Source organism: Helicoverpa zea, chromosome 12, assembly GCF_022581195.2.
Source record: "Helicoverpa zea isolate HzStark_Cry1AcR chromosome 12, ilHelZeax1.1, whole genome shotgun sequence".
Taxonomy (NCBI): Eukaryota; Metazoa; Arthropoda; class Insecta; order Lepidoptera; family Noctuidae; genus Helicoverpa; species Helicoverpa zea.
Genome location: NC_061463.1, coordinates 1910789 through 1933049, shown reverse-complemented (window position 1 = coordinate 1933049; position 22261 = coordinate 1910789). Strand labels below are relative to the sequence as shown.

Here is a 22261-nt window from a genome sequence, read left to right as displayed (position 1 = left end):
TGCCCCACTGTTACACCGAACTGAATTTTAATAACAATTTATGTGTGAAATAATAATCATATATTATGAAAATAAACATTCATGCAAAAAAATTACAATCATTAGCACTTAAGCAGAAAAACACGTTATATGACTTAACGCTAAAAGTTTGAGCAAATGTAACGAAACAAGCAGCCGTTGTTTACATCATTACGTATTAAAGCAAAAAGCTGCAGGTAGATTAAATCAAATGTTTGTTAAAGCAAACGCAGAAAGAGCCACGGAGTAAACAAACACTTTCAAAGTCATTATTGTAAATGGAAACGATTTCACTTAGCTACAATGAGCGGTGTAAGTATTACAAACGTTTATAAATCATTTATCTATTTCCCAAATGAAAGTGTTTTTACCTAAGTCTGTAGACTAAGATTTCCTTTATCATATAATATTTCAAGCGTTTACGAGCTCGACAGTTGGCAAAATCTAGGGATCTCTGAGTCAGGCAAATTGTTATTAGGGTTTTCCATAACAAATTCTTAGTATCAGACCCTTTTTATATGACACCTTACCTGCTCCCAGTTCTACTGCTCATTGAAACAATATGACTTTTTACCGTTATATTTGCGAGTCTTAAATTGAAAACATTTACGCTAAACAAGAGGATCAGTTCACAAAAGCAATAGGTCATTAACAAACCTGACCCCTAAAGTCTAAACAGTATTTTTTGTACCTACACTTGTCTCGGGTGATTGAACCCAAGCCGCGGTCGGTGTAAACGCATCCACGGCTAAACAGGCAGATATTCCTGGCCACGCGACACCCTCGACTCTCCGTAATAGACACGGCTACAATGTCCCACACATGACATATATGGTGTAGAAACTTATGTCATTCGAACGTAACTTGAGATCGCGGAAGCAACGTAAATCATTGTCGCCGGGGAAATACGTTTGAATCAATTTTAAGGGAGTTGTTAGATTTTCTAGTGTTGATTTACGATGTAGGCCATTTGTCTTGTACGTTTTGCAGTTGGTAAGACTTCTGTTGCAGTTGGAATGATAGATGCTATTAATAACGTAGTAACCATTTTAGAAGTTCGTGAGAGAGAAAAATTTCAATCGAGTCAGTTAACTACTGGGAAAATTCCTTCTCGGAAATAGTTTGGCTTTGAGTTGAGGGAAGGGACGTGTGAAACAGATTCTTATGTTTTTATTTATAAAAGACTTTTGAGTATTTTTAAAGTAATTCTTCTGCCCAGTAGGAAACTACTCCACAAACCAAGTAACATGCACAGAAAGTATCACAATTAGTCGCATGTCACCCACCTTTCTCTCGCTGTCAGCCGTATCATTGGACGACCCTAATACCTCGCGCATTATCATAACTTGTTCAGCCATTACATAATTGCTTTGTACTTACAATGAGAATGCAATCAGAGATACTGCGTACTGGTTCAAGATATTTAGATTAACTAACTGTACTTGCATAGCTTTGTGTGGAATTGTTGCGTTACTATCGACAAGTTTGTTTGTCGGTGTGTCTGATTTAGTTGATCATCAAAAAACGCTCTATTACTTCAAAGTGCATTTTGATTGTGCATTGTTTTTGAACACAAGGAGGGAATTAGATCTCTAATGTTTTTTTCTTTCAAATGTTCGACCACCAAGCTAATTCTTTTAAATCAACCTGAATTAGGCCATTAGCCCTTCACAAACGTCTTATCAATCGACCCCAATCAGCGTATAACCATCTAATTGATCCCCAAGCAATTCGTAAACGTATTAAATTGTCATATTAACCTCCAGGCCGGACGTGTTATCTGTGCAAGAGGCCTCTCAGATGTATTAGTTAATTAATGCAACCCGGCTTCACCTTGACACGATCTCAACGAGAGCGTAGACTGTGAACGACCGACCTTTGCATTGGCAATGAAATGTCTTGCTGACAATTTGGAGCGTTATTACCGCATAGCTGACTGTGTGTCAACGGCCCGCGACTATTCAAAATATGAAATAATACTTCGTTAATGAAAAACTGAAAAAGTTTACAATGATAATACACTTTAATTTGATTACTAACTTTGATTCTAACGAAGCCACACAAAAGCATAAATTACGGCAGACAAAAACTTGTTACAAGCTAAAGCTATGAAATTGCAAAAATTGAGAGTTAACTTCAAATTACCACTAATAGGCTCAATAAAAAAACTTAAGCGAATAATCGCGAGCGCTGAAACGTAAGATTTTTGAGCGTATAACGACCTCGGTTATCAAAACATCGTAACAAAGTTCCGAGAAGTAATTCTATCGTTTAAAAAGGGAGCGAGCTTGGCCTAAGGGTTGCTAATCATCTTATTGTTCCAACGCTGGATAAAAAGGCACGCGATTTTTACACCGCAGGAATAATCGTTTTTAAAAAGTTATTCTTTTCGCTCACTGAAATCTCTTCAGGGGAAAACTGATAATATCGGACAACGAAATTATTGCTGTAAATAAATAATTGTTGAGGAACATTAATTGGGCGACTTTTAAATTGGGACTTACCGAATTTTCAGAAATCTGAAAACTTTAAATATTACAGAGAAAAACTTGTCGATCGAGAATAATTCGTAATAAACACATCAAGGGAATGCTTTCGTAAGTTTTCACTTTCCAATAATCAGATAATGATATTGCGGTAATTATGGGAACCTTTTACGGTACCGCTGATTGACTCGTACAAATGATGTACAGGTGCATAGGTTGCCAAAAATCGTACTTCAATCTTACACCGTGCAATTATTTCGCCATCAATTTTCGATCAAAGAATCTTGTCGAAATTTGTTCAACACTCGCATGCTATCAATCAAAGTAATGAATGAATACAAATGAATACGACGTGCTTGAAACTTGTACAAACGATGTGAACAAAGCCAATTTAATATGAGAGGGTATGGACCAAGTTTGGAGGAAGATTAGATTAGAATTTTCCGTTGAGGCTTCATCGCAAGCGGGCTTTGATTTTTAATTTTGGGACCGTACCGATGTAGATTTTTTTTAATGAACATGGAACTTGATATTCAATGAGGGTAAATATTAATATTCGAGTAATTAGAATTGAATATATCTTTTTCATGGTTGTATTCATACCCACTTGATTATGTTTAAGGGCATTTTAAAAGCAGATTTATTATTCTGCTTTGATATAAAATTTTAAGACCAGGGTCGTCTTTTATTAAGCTGAGGTACCAAATCGCTGTCAGTACAACTTACAAGGCTAACACAAAGCAATAAGAACAATAGTTATAATACACCCTCTAGTTTATAAGTAACCACAGAAGGATTCCCAAGGCAGCGTGAGACGTAGTGGTAGACCACAAAGGAAATAGCGAAATGATCTTAGACATCCCAAAGGAGAGCCCGGATGATATGATGGAGATGAGAACGGATCACAACTGTCCGTAAACGTAATAGATTGTGGACCAGATAATCGGAACACAAATTGTTTTTATATTGATATGCCGTTTCCGGAACTTTAGATAGCTTTCGTATACAAAAACGCTGTCGGTGTTTGTCGTATCACAAATAATTCTTAAGCTAAACAAAGATTAGACCCACTTTTGTTGTACAACTTTTAGACGTCCAAATCCGAAAACTAATTCTTTTTGAAATAGGCAAAGGATGTTGACCGCTATCCGGCTTGCGGATTATCTCCCTCGTGCATACAATTCATCGCGAATTCTTTATTTCCAGCGAAGCAATCAGACATCAAAGCGACATGACATCCCCGTAATTAAAGAGTTTCTAATCGCCACACTGATCCACTCAGGCTCACAGATAAGGCACACACAAAAAACGGGCCAATTCTTCGTTTATCGTTAAATTGTTAAGCATCGGAGGGTTTTGGTCTCTGGTGCATCGGCACGTGAAGCCGTTTGTCGGTGAGGCGCAACTTTAGTTTATGGCTTTTTTCATTCATTCGCGTTCTGAGAACTGGCGGCTTTTTGGCGCCTACCTAAAGCCCTCAGTTTTTTTTGGGAGGAAAAAATTTAGCGCGAATGCGGTATCAGATTGAGGGAACTCGTTCCTATTAGTTGTTGGTGCAATACTGTTCGTTTTTAAATTCCTTTGAATCGAGATGAATTTACGAGAATGCCAAGTTGCGTGTCTTTGTAGTCTTAAATAACACGCACTAAAATATGGAACGGTATTTTGCCGTGGCTTTTATTGCGAGTCTGTTCGTTGCCACATAGAAAACCATGTTTCTTTAGTAATTATCGTAAAAAACTGATGGCACTTGAAAAAACAATTGGACAAACAAACCGAAGGCACCTCTCAGCTGACTTTTGTCGGCACTGACATTGTTCCCTCGAGGTAAATAAAAATTTATTCATCAGTTACAACAATAACGAATCCTCTTACCGGGAAGACGCGACCATTTCACCAGCCACCCTTGACAACAAAAGATGAACGGAATCCATTGAGATGGAACCTTTTATGGTGCTAGCGCTCATGAATCGAAATCTATGGGTGGTATGTTCGCAGAGCTTACTTTTGTATGTAATAACAATTTTGTAGGAAAGTCCCAACTATTGTCTTGTCATTGGCCATTGTAAAACAAATATTATCCGAGGCGTCATTTATGACACTTCCTTTTTTAATGATGGCAGCTGGCCTGTTGGAAATGTAAAGGTGTTGGTAAGGTGGTCCGGTTTAATGCGGAGCTTTGTTTCATCCTACATCTGTATCTATCCGTAATTGCCATCACCTGCTCCACATTTCCTTGTTACGTGTAACTTTTTCGCTTTGTGTTTCGACTTAATTTCTTGTGGCTCGATATTAGATTAGTGTTTATAATTGAACGATTGATTCGCATCCGGTGTTGGGTAATTTTGGACGTATTTGTAGACCGAAATTAATGAGTATCTAATGCGCAATTTGATCAAATACCCCTTCATTAGTGGTGGGTTTTATGATGGATTGATAAACTGTATTGGTATTAGAGAATATCATTTTAAATTGAATATTTAATAACATGTATTTGGCATTGAATTAATTGTTTTATGTTCTTTGGAATGGTTTTATTGAATCTTCGTTATTATTTCTGAGGATGCCTACCTGGTAACAGACATGGAGGTCTATTGTGAAAACTTTTCGATTCGTGAAGATAACCCCCTGAATGGCGAGGGGATAATGAAACAAACACAATGCCACCCGGTGTAACGCCAACTTATTTCAGTTGATAATTAGATGAAACTTTGCAGACGTCTAGAAAATTTGGTTTCAACAGTTTCAGCCAATCTCCGTCTTCATTTAATTATGTATTTTGTGCGGTTGAGTCTTTCATACTTTTAATCCCTGAGGGCTTATTAAGTCTTCAGTGTCAAGTTATTGAGATAACAAATCTTATACAGCATGTTTAAAATTATATTTTGATCATACGGGGTGTATTTTAAGTCTGTTAATTTTAGAGGAATCTTTGATGAGAATTTAGCCAAGCATGTCTGCCTTTTGGGTCATTTGGGTGTTTGTAAACTGGGCCACTTTAGATAGACAAACATTCTATGCATTGCACAGATTGCACCACTGTATTTACATCCAGCAATCCCATGATAAACATTCATGAGATGTTTGATGTCATACATTTATCTACTCGGAAATCTGTCACTGATGTAACTAACATTTTTATTTCTTTAACGTGATGATATTTTTTTTAGATTTTTTCAACCACTTTTCAACATATTTTTTTACTTGTATCTTTAATATTTTTGTCAATTCGTATACCTTCATTTATACAAACTGTTCAGACAATCTTTGACAGTAGTTAGATAGTCCCGATAAGTAGAACATTATTCGAATTTGATAGTGGTTAGTTTTTTCCTACCGGACAGGTGTCTGAGGGTTGATATTAATCTCGTATTCTACCTTCCTTCCTCCGTAATGAGGCCTTAAAACTCCTAAACATTTGTTAATATCCCTACCGATGACTTTTTAATGTAGGTCCTGGGATTGTTAAAGTTTTTTCTGCAGCCTTGTTTTTTGTATGTAGTAAATCAATGGCAGGTGCGTCTGCTGTCGTTTTGATGTCGTTCACTTAAGGTTATAGTTGTATTTAGTGATTGGTTTGATTTGTCATTGATAGTACTACTGATAGTCAAGTTAAAAAAAAATGTTGGAATGTGATTGAAAAATGTTCTAAGGTGACAACTTGACGGTGATACTTGATCACAATTCAAGCGTTAATATTTTATTCTATTAACATTTTTACAATACCAAATGACTATAATATTAGGTATAACCATGTCTTAAAAATACACATTTCCTTTTCCTATCCTTTCCCATCTATTTCTGATCACGTAGAAATCCCTACATAAGTACCAATGCTCAGATAATCATCATCAAGTAAAATAATTCAGGAAGCATATTCATTTCCCAAAAAAAAAATAAAAACACCTTCACAAACCTTACATTTGAATAAAAATAAGATCATTACACCATTCACAAAGGTTTCCTTTCATTACAAACAATTACGACTAGTGTATAAGGTGTAAGCAATTATTGTCTGCTTTACCCGGTGTGTATAAAAAAGTAAATAAAAAAATAATAAGCGACCACCCAACGGTCCAGTAATGACCAATTCAGTGGGTTTCGATCACTCATACATCAATTGTTCGTACACTAATTTAAACATGTTCCGTTTGTTTGTACACAGTGCACGTGCCCTTAGGTAATTGACCTGTCGATCAAGACATTTTATATCAACGATTTAGTTTAGCTTCGACCTTATTTGTAGACCATTTAGACTCAATTTCAAACCAAACATCGTTAAGGACGAGCAATATACCTAATTTTGTTTAGATATTAATTTCTGGTCAAAATTGCTGCGCTTTTTATCTAAGATCGTTTTTCTATAGCCCTATTATCTAGCCAATAAGGTTCATATTGGTATACTTTTTATATGGGGCACGATAATAACTTTTTCCAGGAACAATTTCCCGGGACATAGAACGGACATAATGATAAGTTCAGAAGGCAACTACAACTAGTAATTTTGTATAATTCGGTGCTTGTTTTAGTGAAAAAAGGTAACGCCTTTAATTATAAACAATTCTTGTAATTATGTCAGTTAACGCACGTAAACTTTCAATTATGACAATTTGTGCGCCCTTTGTATTAGCCGAATATTTCTAGGGGCCCGCGGATAAACACGGAAGCCTTTGCAATCCGAACACTTTTATTAAAGTCGAGACTCACCGTCTTAATTGAGGGGATTAATTAGTTGGTGCAAGTTAATTATACCTAGCAAAACAAGGAAATAGGGACGTAATTAATTGATGAAATATTACTCTGAAATTGTTGAAAGCTACAGTTAGTGAAGTAAACAGAAAAATCTCAAATTACGGTTTAAATAGCATTCTAGATGGAATCTAGTGAGTTAATGGTCATAACATACGGGGCCCTCACAGTCGGCTACCTTTGTAATTGTTCAATTATTTCGACAATTAAACTACGTTTGTAGTTCTCCAGAAAGCAGGCATTATGTACAGAACTGATGCGATCCCTGGCTTTAACAGTTGGGATAGTAATCACGAATCATACTTAATAACATGTTATGTAATGTAAACTAATTTATTCGGATTATTTTTAGAAGTTAATGTCGAGCGGATACTGTTGGTAGTCTTGTACGCAAGCATGCGAGAAATGTAAATATATGTGTGGATAGTTTTAATTGTATACAGCGTGTTTACTTTATACAAAGTCATTCATTAATATTCTCTTTACCTTTGTAAATAGTGTTTATCCGCGTTTTCAATTAGCTAAGTGAGTAGGAAGTTTTATTCTGTAAAACAGTAGGTGCTACTTTATTCTCATTGGAATGATATCAAAATCTGTTCAGATATTGAAAAATGTAACAACTAATCAAAGGACTTTCCTCATACCAACACGGCGTTCTATGTCAACAAATAAAGCAATAAACAAACAAAAACATACAATAATATTTATTTTAGACGCGAAGATATCGCACGTAGGACAAAATGACATAACTACATAACAGATAGGACACGATCCCCACAAAACTATGAAGTGCAATACAAAAATATTTTCCAAACACAAAGGGCAAGATTTTATCACTATTGACTCGAAGATATCAAGTATTATTGACAGAACATAGTTTTACGAAGATAAGCTAAAAAGCTAGCGACAAAAAAATTGCTACGGCAGCCGCAAAATTTTTAACATTTCAATTTGACATTGACATTTTTATTTATTTTTTTAACTAAAAGTAAAATGCGCAAGCATGCAAGAATGACGGAAATCCAGTGCATGCTGACCTTTTCGAACAGCGGTACGTAAAAAAAGAAATTGCCACCACAAGTACCATCGCAGATATAAGTCATGAAACCCGTGTTAGCATCGAACCGGCGACCTTAAGGACCAAGAATTAACCATGCATTTATTCATAGTGTACTCGCATTAACATATTTTAATTCCTTCGTTTGTTTTTCTGTTTTCCGACCAGACAAACAAAACAAAATGCAGATCCCATGAGGAGAAAAACTTAACGAGGACATTTGATTAGGTCGTAATATGCAAATATGGATAAATGGAACTAGTCAAATGGTTTGTCATAGATGTAGAACCCTTAATTCGAACGCAATTTTAATTGCTGTAACTAGAACTTGTAATCAAGAATTGCGATTTTTAAAATAAGGGGCCGTTAGTGCTAGAAACTCAATTCTTCAGTAAGAACTTCATCAGAAATTTTCCAATCATAAGATTCTCAAGCTTCGCAAATGAACGTTCAAAACAGATATATACTGGCGGCAAAGATTATTACCGGCCGTAATAACTGCAGACTGAAAATATCAGCACGTAAATAACTAGCCAGGCCGCAGTTTACTGATTGGCATACATATACGACCTATAAACTATTGCGAATAGCCGGTAGTAAGACTGCTGTGACCGTGGCGTTTCATGGACGCTGCTACACTTGTGGTCGGTTGCATAGCAGATTTAGACAAGAAGTAATAGCTAAAAAAATATATTGATCTAGCTGTTTTCCAACGTTCATCAGTTAATGAGTTGATGATGGCATAAATGTACCTGTTTAAGTAAAATCGTAGTTGTGACGTACACCTCAATTGGTTTTCTCTTTCATAAAATAAAGCAGCCTCAGCAATCTAAGTCATAATCATAACACATAATATACATTATCACAAAGTTTCTGTAGCATAACTTAAATTCACTTGTACGAATTTGTGAGTAAAAGCAATCTCGTGTTACTCAATATATTGTATGCGCAGAAGACAAAAGGCTCGCTCAGCTCAACGTTCGTTTAATCAAAGTTTAAATGATTTTAAACGAAGTTCTCACACGACGAAGCAACCCGCCAAATAGTATTGTTGTAGTATTCCTAGGCTACACGTGTTTCGAACCGATTTACACACGTAGCTTATAGTACGGTAACAATGTAAATGTATTTGTAAATACAGATAAGGTTACTACGCCATGCGTCATTACGTTACTAGTGTATTTCACGCCTAACACCGCTTCCTAGACATTGAAAAACTGTAAAACCCAATCAAAGAAACGCCAGAAACCAATAACTTATTCCGAGTAATATTGAAACTTTAAAAAATAGATTTCAATAATACAGCGATTCCGATTGAAGCTCGCATATATTGCTGAATAATAGAGCGAGATTACCGCATTGTACGAGCATAATCTTTAATTATACCGCAGACGTTGGCAAAGAAATTGTGCAAAAACAATGCCGTGCGAGATCAAGCGAGTTCAGTTGTCAAAACCTATGTGCTTCACTGAACAGCTGTTAATAGATTGCCTAGATATCGGCTTACCAGATTTATGGCCAAGCAAAATCCTACATATTAATGTATCCGAGTGTACGTTTCCGTGGAGAAGTAAAAACGTTGCTATTTCTTTAACAATAGACACGCAAGAATGTTTACGATGTTTTTATTACTGGCTACGGCATTTGTAAATAAATAAATATCGTACGCCCGGGGCTACATTTTGTGTGTTTGTACATCGAGTGGGCCACTAAAATAGCGCACACATCAGCCGACCCCTCTCCTGTCACATGTCCAGATCAAATTATAATAGCGTACAGATAGAAATGTGTATTCTGTGTAGTGGAAAATGTACTTAATGAACGGTCCCAGAGGTAGGCAGGCAGAAAAATATGGATAGATAAAACTGCATATATGTATAACGGTTCAGATATAACTTTGTTGATTAGGCAGTCTCCAATCGAAACGATTATAAGAATTCCTTCACATTCCCTACTTTGAAGCCAGTCACATAAATAAAAATTACCGTAAACAATATTTCACCAATGAATGCCTCAATTATATTTCAACAAAAGCCTTAGCCCAGTGAACAATTCCATGTTCACCCAGAAAAATAACTCATACCACATCATTTTCATAACAAAAACACGCAATAATACTTAGGGAACCGTTAAAAGTACGTTGGCCAAAGATCTATGGAATTTATTCACCCCATAGAAGGAGATCGCATTTCCATTCACACACGACAAACTGAACAAGGGGAAAATTGTGAGTACTTCAAGTAAATTGTGATAGGGCTAGCAGCATACGATTTGATGGCGCAATATATCATCAAATGAACGTCATGTGAGCGAATTCAATCAGCCACCGATATGACAAGGAAAGCATAAGTGTTTTGCCAATCAAACATGTCATATATTTTCGGGGCCTTTTATAGATATCACAAATTCACAATAGCGTATAGACCTAAAGGCACAGACAAGAATCAATAAGACATACAAAGAATAAACAGTAAAACCATTAGTGCCTAATCAATCTATCTGCGCTGACAAACATCGATCAATAAGCACAATAAACAAACAAAGTTATCGACACAATATTGTAATTTGTTGGTAGTCACGGCGTAATTCTCCCATCAGCAATCAATGGAAACATAGGAATTACACAGTGGCCGATGACGCGAGGAATTCTTGGTAGGCGGGTGAGCTTCGAGCTACAAGCAATGAGCTTTTATATCATCAATGAATACATTATTCATTACCTTGTCAAGGAAAAATAAGGTACGATAGTGCTGACAATGAACTTTTACAAATAGTTAATGATGACATAATAGTTCGTGTTCCTTCGAGCGGTCAGCGGAAGGTTCAACGAAGTACAAGCACGTAATTTATAGTGAAATCCTGGGAATAAGTAGTTGGCTCAAGTGACAATAAGTAGAGAAAGGTAATACAATAGCTTGATTGCTCAACAGTTGTCGATGTCAACGTAACGATAAACAGACGTTATTCAAATTGGAATGTTACCGCGGACTACGGGAACGGTTTGGTTAAATTTCGCACACGGTGCGATATCGTGCAAAAACCGTTAGTGCTACCCCTAAGTGACAGTTCGAAAGGGAAACAATGCATCTGATACTTATCTGCGCCCCTCCCCGTGCATGCCGCGCCTAGCTACACTGCGGATAACCGCGACTCTGTGTGTACCTACTAGCGAAATATCTGACACGCTCGCAAATACAATCAAATCATGGACTTATCTGGGGTTATTTATTAGAATTATTTTGTAGAGTCGATAAGCAAGATGATAAAATTTTAATTAAGTAATTAGCTTTCTTCGATAAAAGACAGCATTATAATTATACTGTAGTAAAGACCCCCCTTGCTGATGACACTTTACCATGCCCTGTGTACTCCGTGCCGAAAAGAAAAGAAGTAAAATTCCGGCAAACAAGGTGAAAAATGTACTAGACTCGCCCGTTAACCCACTTGCTGGAAAAACTGAACATCGCACCCTTGATACAACAGCCATTGTAAATTGGCACGTCCACAAAGGCAGACGTGCGGCGGTATCATGTAGCTATTAGCCGGCTAGCCGTTATCCGACAGATAGCTAGCTACGGCACGCTGCATAGGGTGACACTCGATAAAATCTGCTGCATTGTTTAACTTTTTACGGAACTGCTGTTACTAGGGAACGACTTGTTGTGCGTACAACGAATAAAAAACAAATGACTCTTTTATTTTGTATTGAGTTGGAATGACATAGCTGAGGTCTGGTAAAGCAGTTTCCGTGAATACCGCGATGGCTAAGTTTGGATGAACAATCGATCATAATGCTTTAATTGTATTACTTGAAGAGAGAACAACGCTCAATAAATTAAGCTCGGTAGGTAAGGTAAGCAATTTACATTTTATCCACGAAAATAAAGCATTGTGTAGGCATATTCCATACAATTACTAACAGTATCCCAATGGCGTTGATTCATTCATTATTTATCATCACAGAGAAATATTACCATTTGTTAACAGACTACTAAACACGAATTACAATATTTATTGCTGGAAACAACAGAAACACGACATTCCTACGAAACGTTTAAGTCAACGCAGCTTAAGAAAACGACCACAAACAACTTGATTAGGTGTTCAGAATGGGAAATCCAGCATAAGTTCCGAGTGGCCCCGTGGTGGCTATCGATCATCCACCACAATGGGTAGTTCTGCGAACAGCTAAATTTGCAGCCCCGCCTGATTTATGGCATGCTGAGATAACGGACCCTGATACCATCGGACTATTATTACTGAGAAAAAAGGCAATAATGCCAATTAATTTTATGGAATTTACGTGGAGGTATGTTAACTGTGGTGGGTTACAATCTGCCCCATATGTTGAGGAATTAAGGGTGTGAAAGATTCACAGATGTTGCGTGAACGCGCTTGATTACGACTGATAAATGAAATTAATATTCTGCTCATGCTCAAAGTTAAAAAGCTAAACAAAAAACAAAACCGGGTCCTTTTAAAACGAAAAGAGTTTAGCAATTACTACAATACGAAAGTTAAAAATACCATAATTAATGACTTCAGTTAAGAAAAGTATAGGCATATAATTGTGTCGCGACCATTAATGAACCTACGAGAAGCTACAAAAATAGTAGTAGTAGCAGTTACAATAGCAATTTTTCAGTATCAAAATTCATAATCAGTAAGTACCTATTCAGAATTTATAATTGCGAAATTAAAGATTATAAATTACAGTTGCCATGGTAATAAGTTGTTGTATAAAAACGTGATGGTAACATTATCCTTTATTTAACTATCCATAGTTTAGATTATCTTATCTTTAGCGGAAATTAACAACCAGACTATGAATTTAGCATGTGTCCCCATATTATATTTCCCACGACATTTTCCATAGCCACGTGATTATTGTTTTAAAAACGTAAACAAAGAGGTTTTTTTTGAATGGCGTCTTAAATATTTTAGCCAAATTCAAATATCGCAGTTGGCATCGATCATGCTTCTAAAATCGTATGACTTACCACTGAAAAATGTTGTGTTTTAAAAATATTAATTCTAGAGTTCTGAGATAATATACGAACTTTTTTAAATATTAGTGCAAAAGTAAAAAATATAAAGCTAGGTACCTACATATGGGGACAATCAAGTCTCATTTGGCCTCATAATGTTTCAAATTATGTCACATCGGCCTTCACCGCAAAACAGTAAAGTCTTCACACTATTACTCCATAGACACAAATAACAGGTTTTCTTTTTCTAAATGACAAAATAACTCATTATCTAGCCTGATTACAATAGACTATAGAGTTCCAAGCTAACTGTCACTTATAGTCTCGGATGGACGAAGTAATGACGGCTTTTTATAAGACTCTTCAATATAAATTATAGTGTACACTCTGCTGGGTACAACTATTAGGTTTAATTTACTTTTTTGTATGCAAAAGAGTTGCTTTGTTAACTTTATCAATAGCTAGCTGTTTTGTTGTTCCAGTGGTCCAGCTGGCTAGACGAGTTTTTCTTTAATAGTCTTTCGTTACTAGCCACGATTTTGCTACGACAAGCTACGACGGAACATGACGGTTTTTAGTCAGTAAGAGTCTGACACTCCCTCACCGCTGCTAACCCACAGCGGGAGTCATTTGATGAATCTTGACGTCGTTAAAAAAGAAGGTAAAGCTCTAACTTAAAGTGACAATTGCACACAACAATATGAGACCCTGAGAACTTATGTACCTATGTACAGTTATCATAAATATAATTACGGTTAATATCTTCCATAACAACATGCCAAAAGACAATAGATTCAGTGGTACGGATTCGGTAATCCGTCTACAGCGATAATAGGCACTTCCCATTAGAAAATTCAGCATAGTTCACTGCCTGATAGGACTATCAATCGAATCAATCAATTTCGTAGGTAAGTAGGCACACTTGGTACAAAATGTACAGACGGTGAGAAGACTAAGATAGGAGCAACGAACTCCTAAACGGCTTGACAACAATTGACAGGTCAGTTGATAGCAATATGACAAAAAAAATATTGGCAATTTGGCATGGCAGCGTAGAACACTTTCAACAAATGCTATAATGGCCATTGCTGATGTATGTAAAACTATTTTATGAAGAGTTCATTAGTATTACATATTTATTTGTTTATGAGAATTCGTTTAAAAAAACTAAAGCTTGCGTTATAATCAATCAATAACTAGGGTAATTTTGCATTCGAGTGCAATTTATAACAAAGCAGTGTGTATGTAAAAAGGCCTGAAATACAACCAACGCTAGCATATTTACAGAAATCCCGCATAGCAACAGACTATCGCGAATAAAATTCGAGCAGACCAGAAATGTTAAAACTCACTTGTTATCACAGTTTATCGGCCAGTGAACCGCATGAATCTGAAACAACCAAATGGAATATTACTGATCGATTACGGATAGTTAAACGCTGTTTATCGGCTTGGCAACGGACTACGTAGACAAAACAAGGATATTGCTCAACTCAGATTAAAGTGAGACAGACAAAACGTCTCAATTTTAATTACTTCATTATGCAGACTTAACTAAAATAAAAGATTTATTTAATCTCATTAGAAGCGTAAACTATAGTCCCAGATTGCATTACTTTTAAATTAAAAAGTATAGTAGAATTGTTTAAGGTCTAAATTGACAAGGAATTTGAAAATTATAATCCTTGGCTACCTAAAACTGTCGGAAGTTAAAAAACAATCTCAAGGAATCATGGAAATTAAACCAATGATAAATGTGACCCATTGTGTCTTACTTAATATTCAAAAAGAGTAATTAAAACCACAGAATGCTGGTTACCAAGTCCAAAACCACGGGAACATTCCCGTTCAAGAATATATTCCAGTATTTACTCATAACTATTCATAAGTGACAATTATTTATTAGCCTTCCTAAATGGTAACTATTGCTTGTTAATTTTCATCGCTCGTTAATTTCATTTAACAAAACAGGTTGCCTGTTATTTTCAGAAAAAAAATAATTGAATAAAATATTTTTGAGGAAGCGACATAACTCTATCACTGGGAAAATGCACAATCATATTTATCAGATATACCAAATATTTACTTCCCTACAAAAAAAACTGCCACTGCAAATCAAAGTATTTGAAGTCCAACAAAAAATTTAATCGTTCATTCAAATTCCGTCCGGCACGTAACCGTACGATACGTTATCTAAGCCGTTCACACAGAACCGTGTCGACATGATGGATTGACGAAAAGTTTCCACGTATTTGAACACCATCGTCACTTGAACCATGCAACAGGAACATAACACAAACATCAGTATGTAGAATAATGGGTCAACTTACACTAGTATGCTAATGACGAAATCAAAGCTCAAGTGATGGGTAAACATCAGAGTACACCAACATACCATTACATTGTGACGAAGCATTACACGCAAGATTCAACTTTAAATTAATTAATTAAAGTTCAAAATATAATTAAACTTTTTACCGAGTTACAAATTAGTTTTCTCATGTGCTCGTACTTTGGAAGTCAGGTTTCTGTCATGTGTGACATGTTTTAAAGACTTAATTGGACATAAGTGGACGTGGGACTAATTAAAAATAGGAAAGAAACATACATTTTGAGCTTGTTAGCGTAACAAAATAAACAAAAAAATGTAGCATTGCTAATGTGTGGATGATAAAATTTTATTTAGTATGAAAGTGTAACGACCTTTGCTAATATTTTTTTCAGTGAGTGTTGGTACATGTAGGTGCACAGACAAGGTGTGTCTATGACGTCACAGACTACTAATCTACACACAAATATTGTGTTAGATCTGTTTGCTAAATCATGCATCCTGTTTACGACCCGGTATTTTCCAACTGCAGTATGACTAGCCAACACGACACATGTGTTACTCCGTTGTAAATGTCTCTTTGCTATAATTCTTGTGGGATATATTTTAAGGAATACAAGTTTACTAGAACTGAAAACTACGCCGTTTAATGAGGACTAATTAACCACTCATCCTTGAAACAGTAAACCCTAAAATGCAACAGCACAACAATCCGTTGCGTCCGCAAAAATACATAATGAAGAGTCTCAAAATTTTAATTCTACTAGTGAGCAAAATTCATTATCGAATTTTTATGCAACAAGAATGCCTTAATGCGTTCTTTCTAGTATGCAATAATACAAAAAAAAACACAACAAGCCGTAATATGCCCACAAAAATAGCTAAACAACTATCAGATCGGTATTCAGTAAACATCGGTAATACCGTGATATAATTTCAGTAATGGCCGGGGGTGGTGCATAAACAACAATTTTGCAGCGGCTAACCGCCCCAATGCTGCAATGCAGAATGCGGCGAGATTTCAAGCCGAATGCGGTCTTTCCATGTTACGTGGCTACGTGGTACAAACTTGTGATTTTTCGCGAAGATAGCTTGTTTTATATTTTGAATGTAATAAAATGTGAAAACTGAATGAGTTTTAATTGGGCAAGTATGAGTTGTAATTCTGAAATATTTTACTGTTACAGCCTTTTTTATCGTCCCACTGCTGGGCACAGGCCTCCTCTCACATGGAGAAGGATTGAGCATTAATCACCACGCTTGCTCAATTCGGGTTGGTGATTTCAGACTTTATAGTCCAGGTTAGTTTGTGGTCCAGGTATGACTGATAAAAAGGTGAAGGAAAACATCTGAAATATTTTATGGGAGAATATTTTTGAGTCACGTAATATGTCTAAAAAATAATTATTTGTTTCGAATTTACTTGTGGTTTTCGTTTATTTAACTGTAAAAAACATATTTTAAATATACTTGAATAAAAATAGGTACTGTTTTGTAAATCATTGTGGCTATAGCTAAAACAGTTCAAAACCAACAAAATTATCAAAACACAAAATCTAATCCACGCCAACCCCTAAAACGAAACTTTCGTAATTAAAAACAACAGACGATACAATAAAAATAAAAGAATATTAAAAAGCGACTCGACAGGTTAAAACTAAGTTGCATGCAAAGTGTAATAACAGACAATTGAGAAACGCCCGAAAACACCTAACTGCGGCGGAGGCACGAACTACCAACACTTTATTTATATCGTAGAAAGTTGAAAAATCTAATTTTCTACGCAGAGGGCACTCCAGTGGGTGCAGTGAACTGGCTTTCTCAGAATACTAGACAGAAACAGTTTGGCAAAAGTTCGCGTGGCTGAAATTAGCGTAAAAAAATTACGCCTATATTGGATTCCGATGAGGACTTGGCCAGACAAGAGGTGAAAAGGAAAATATTTCGGGGAAACTTTCGCATTAAACTATAAATCGTACCGATACCACGTTTTATTGCAAAATACAAATAGTTCGCAAGAATTCTTTTTCTTATTGCAGCAAAAACAATCTGCATTGAATACTTACGAAGTTTTATGAAGTCTATATTGGAATACTCTGAATAAGCAAACTGTAAAAACAAATCGCGTTTATTGAATTAAGTCTATAAATTCCTCACAGATTTGAAATATAAACAGTGAGCCTAAATTATTACTAACAATGATTTGAAAGCCAAAAATGTTTTGCCAAACCACTTAACCGCAAGCAAGCAGAAATAGAATTGTTTCGAATAGGAACCATCCGTCCAGAAATATCTCGCTGTTGGTCTTAAACAAAACGTAATAAATCAGTGTATAAATATTAACGCAGGCAATATAGTACGATGTTTAGGTGCACCGTGACAATAAACTATGAGGAAGATAAGGCGCCATTAATGAAGGTCAACTTTATGGCGGTCGAGTGCAGTTATCCTACCAAGTGCTTACAAAATTGCAAATGGCGGACATTGTTGCGAACTAAAACATTAACTCGCCTCCAGGCGTCGTTCGTATTAATCTCAGCATTATCTGCGAGCTAAAATCTCCGTGGTCGAAACGAAGTGCGTCCGCTGAGCTTGAATATTATTAGCATTTTAAAAGGGAATTCGTTTAGTGTCGAAATATTCACGCATTGACGCACGGAGTCAAAATACATGTGTTCTGCACGCAAATTTCCTTTTTGCAAATATCCTGGGTCAAGGAAAAAAAGTTGAATTAATATTTGCTTTGTCACGAATGTTAAACAAATCTGTTAGGCTTGGCGTCTTCGCCTATCACCATGCCCATAACTGATAAATTATAAAACCAATGTCATTATGATCGTCGCATTTCCAGGAATCAATGTCCAAAGTGCTGCTTGCTAGATAATTTCTGATGTAATATTTGCACCACAATAATTATTTAATTGCAATATTGTGTAACAGTCAAAACAACTTTTATATCTTACCACGCGACTATTGATTGTCACTTATCTCATATGGTTAGGTTCGTACCATGAGTGAATAATTTTATTTCTTGCAAAAAATCTTTATCATATTTTATAATGATATAACATGCAATAAAACTGACTACAATACACTCAAGGTTCAATTCAGTTGAATACTTCAAAGTAAGTAGTCGCCTCACACACGACAATTGAATGATCATTGATATTGCTCTCAAACAGTAAAAGATTACATTTCTATTGACAGTTTTATGTGTCTTGTTAGGCAGTGTACAAACAGCCTAAAGTTTTGGTTTAATCGTATGCGCCGTCGCGACAGTTGTGGGAACATGACTATGTAACGAGCCATCAAATATGTTTGTCAGTTGTATGTGTCAAACGGAATCATGTCAATGTCAAGTTCACGTGCGTAAACTGTTTCGTTTTCATGCGATATTTGAATACTGTTTTGAATTCGTTGGGTTTGATGCAGCTATTTAGAGATGACGTCAAACGGACCAACACAAATCACAATCCACCCACGGGAATTACTCACTGCCTTTTATGGCGGGGTCTTTTAAGAATCCGGTGCACATATCCATATCTGTAGTTAAGTTTTCGCACTAAAGAACATTGAAATATGAGCAATACAACTAACAGAACAAAACAAAAAAATATATAAGAAGTTAGAAATTGCTCTTTAACAGCAACATACACACACGCAAAATACCGTTTTCTTTTTACACGTACTAATCACCAGACATGTTAATTAATAAAGCCTTTGATATAGCGAAACCACACTCCAGTTAGTAATGCGAGTATTTAGTTTATTTACCTCCCTGTGCCCAAAGGCACATAGAAGTCACATTGTCTGTTGCCCTTGGCATCGACCGACAAATTCAGACAAACCTGTTCATTTAGCAGAATTAAGAGATCAGAGGGCTCATACAACACGGCCGGTTTATCCTAAAGAGGTTCTCTTTGCTTTATCGTGATTACTCTTCCGCCGAAAGGAAGCTGAACGTAAATTCGGTCCCTCGGTTTAGAATGCCGGTTCAATTTTGTTAATAAATGATGGCGTGTTCGCGACTCCTGTAGTATTCATTGCTCGTCAAATGTGTGGCTTGTTAGACCTCACACACTTTAGGGGCCGACAAGACCTCGTACAATACCGCTTTAAAATTAAATAAAGCACACACGTTTAATAGTAAAATTAATAATTAGTTAAAATAATTAGTTAAAGTTTAGACTGCTTATCAAGTGCATTCCTGCACCCTGGAGTTTAACAAAAATCAGTTTGTCATGTCTTAAAAGACCATCCTTTATTGAGCATTAATATTTTTAAGACTGTAGGAAATTAGTTAAAAGCACGGTTGCCATTTATTACAGGGGTCACCTCCCGATTTTTACGACCTTTCTACATATTTCAAAAGTTCATGGAATTTAAGCGTCAAAATTACAAGAATCTGCCAAATGAAATGACACTCTCACTAAAATCTTGTGTATCTGTAAAAATGCTCAGAACTCAGTAATGGCTTTCAGACACTCCCTTGATGGAATACTTTTATAAGTTTCTTTTGATTTTAATGTAATGTTCAAAAGCTCGCCAGATTGTGTTACATCTATCTCTAACATATATGATAAGCAGCATTTTAGCAACAATATGAAAAGTTAAAAATAATACGGTACCTAAATATCATTAAAGTAAAGTATGTAATAAGAAAAGAAAAAAGCAATACTATAAAAACATAAGACTTTTGCACTGTCATTTAACTTTATGATTCTTGAAAGTACACACAACATTAGAGTAGTACGAGTCCTTTGACTCCCAAAATGCATACAAAGCTTCAAAATTTATCTAGGTACATCAGAATAATCCTAATTCCGGTTATAATTCGAAAAATAAAGCTGTTCGGACACAGCCAGCGCAAATATGCAAAGCCACACAAATACCTGCTAAAACACTAATCCTGTAAAAGCTTGTAACAAAAAGATCGCGACCACACTAAAGCAGGATCCATTTCTAAATTAGAAACACTATAAATTTATTGGTTGTTCCACAACGGCAGCGAGGCTCATAATTTTCTGTTTTATCTCTAAGTCAATCAGGCAAATGGTACCTTCATGGAGCGCCCCTCATACGTCATATAAACAGTAGTAGCGCTGAATAAGTCATGCATAGCGTTTATTACTGTTATGCGACGATCATCCAAATATGAATGTTTTTTTTATCGTGTCATTGCGTTTAGGCTTGTTTTATAGCACTTTAAAGTAGGGTCATGTATTGGCCTTTATTGAAGTCTGACATGTTATAGCAAAAAGTATACAGAAAAATTTTAATTTATGGAAATATTCATCATAATATCTATCAAATGGCTGTGATATTATTAAATAGAACCAATTTCATCACGTCCCCACAACAAAACAAACCAGACAAATCGAAATTGAACGCCGCAAAAACCTAGTCGGCTTTTTTATTTGTTTGAAAATTTTGAGGAAAGGCGCCTAAAGTTGGACCGTTAAAAATCATAAATCGTGATGACGACGTGAGTAGCGGGGACTTATCGGTCGTTGTCACATAACGCTATCGTTCAAGATAACAGTTATGGGAGGTCGTGACTCCACTTCGTTTCGTCAGAGGCCGCAGTGGAAACTTTACTTATGTCCTTATCAACCAAGAATGCGACACTCACAAAAAACTGATATTAGTATTTGAATTTTGTAACGCCATGTTGGTAATTCATAACACTTCGCTCGATAAATGTGTTTGGTTAGATAATGCATAGTCACCACTACTTACCAATTGATACCATTTAAGCGTATTGAAAAACATGTAAAACGAACTAAATTTAAATTACTTCAGACTTTCTCATTTCGCAACAAAGATGCATTTGAACCAATTCCTAGAATACTAAAGATGAAAATAAAAGCTTGAAAAATCTAATTTGAATTTACCACTATCAAACTTTAGTATCATTCAACAGTAAACGTATCTTCTTAACAACAAACGTGATGGCAAAAGCCCCAAGTTCAAAACCGAATGTTGTTAAATTCGGTAAATCTCCATGGTTTTTACAACGATTGTTATTTGCTTAAGCCGAAGTTTTTATAATGTAGGCTGGCTAATTGCAGTTTCGCAGAAGGATCATGTTGACACTGGCTATAGTTTCCGGTTTAACTTTTATTTTATTTAAGGGTTTTGTTTACATACGTCAGAAACGTTTTGGCACGATCCCGTTGAGTGATTCCCATGAGGGGCATAAATTCCCCATGCTTGAAATAAAAAAGATACAAATGTCTGATATAAGAAATGTACCGTTTTAAAATACTCTCAGTAGGTTTTAAGATGCAATAAAAATAATGCTGAATAGATTCGAAGTGGCAACCATTCATGTCTGGATACTTTAGAAATAAATATTTTAGAATATATTACTACAATTTATGTTAAATAATGATAGAGTAAACATCATCAACGTTAAATAAACGGCCGATGTTAATGAATTTATCAACATTATTAAGGAAGTTAACTGACTCCTTTTAGCTGCCGTTAACGGTTGCGTAAGTCTAAAAATACACGGACATTTATTATAGGAAGGAAGAGAACTTCAAAACATTCCAAAAAAATATTTTTAGTATAAAACACATTATAAATAATAGCAAATTGTGTATAATAGATCGGCTCATGTTTAGCTTTA

The 22261-nt window shown here is 35.8% G+C and overlaps 1 protein-coding gene across 2 annotated transcripts in view; it reads right to left on the bottom strand.

Moving 5' to 3' along the window:
* LOC124635107 (mitochondrial cardiolipin hydrolase-like) overlaps window positions 1-22261 on the bottom strand; it is a 106015-nt gene that overhangs the window by 36781 nt on the left and 46973 nt on the right. For both annotated transcript variants that reach the window (XR_006984967.1, XR_006984963.1), the window contains exon 3: window positions 14651-14688. The gene's annotated coding sequence lies outside the window, so the exon portion shown is untranslated. The remainder of the gene's footprint in view (window positions 1-14650; window positions 14689-22261) is intronic.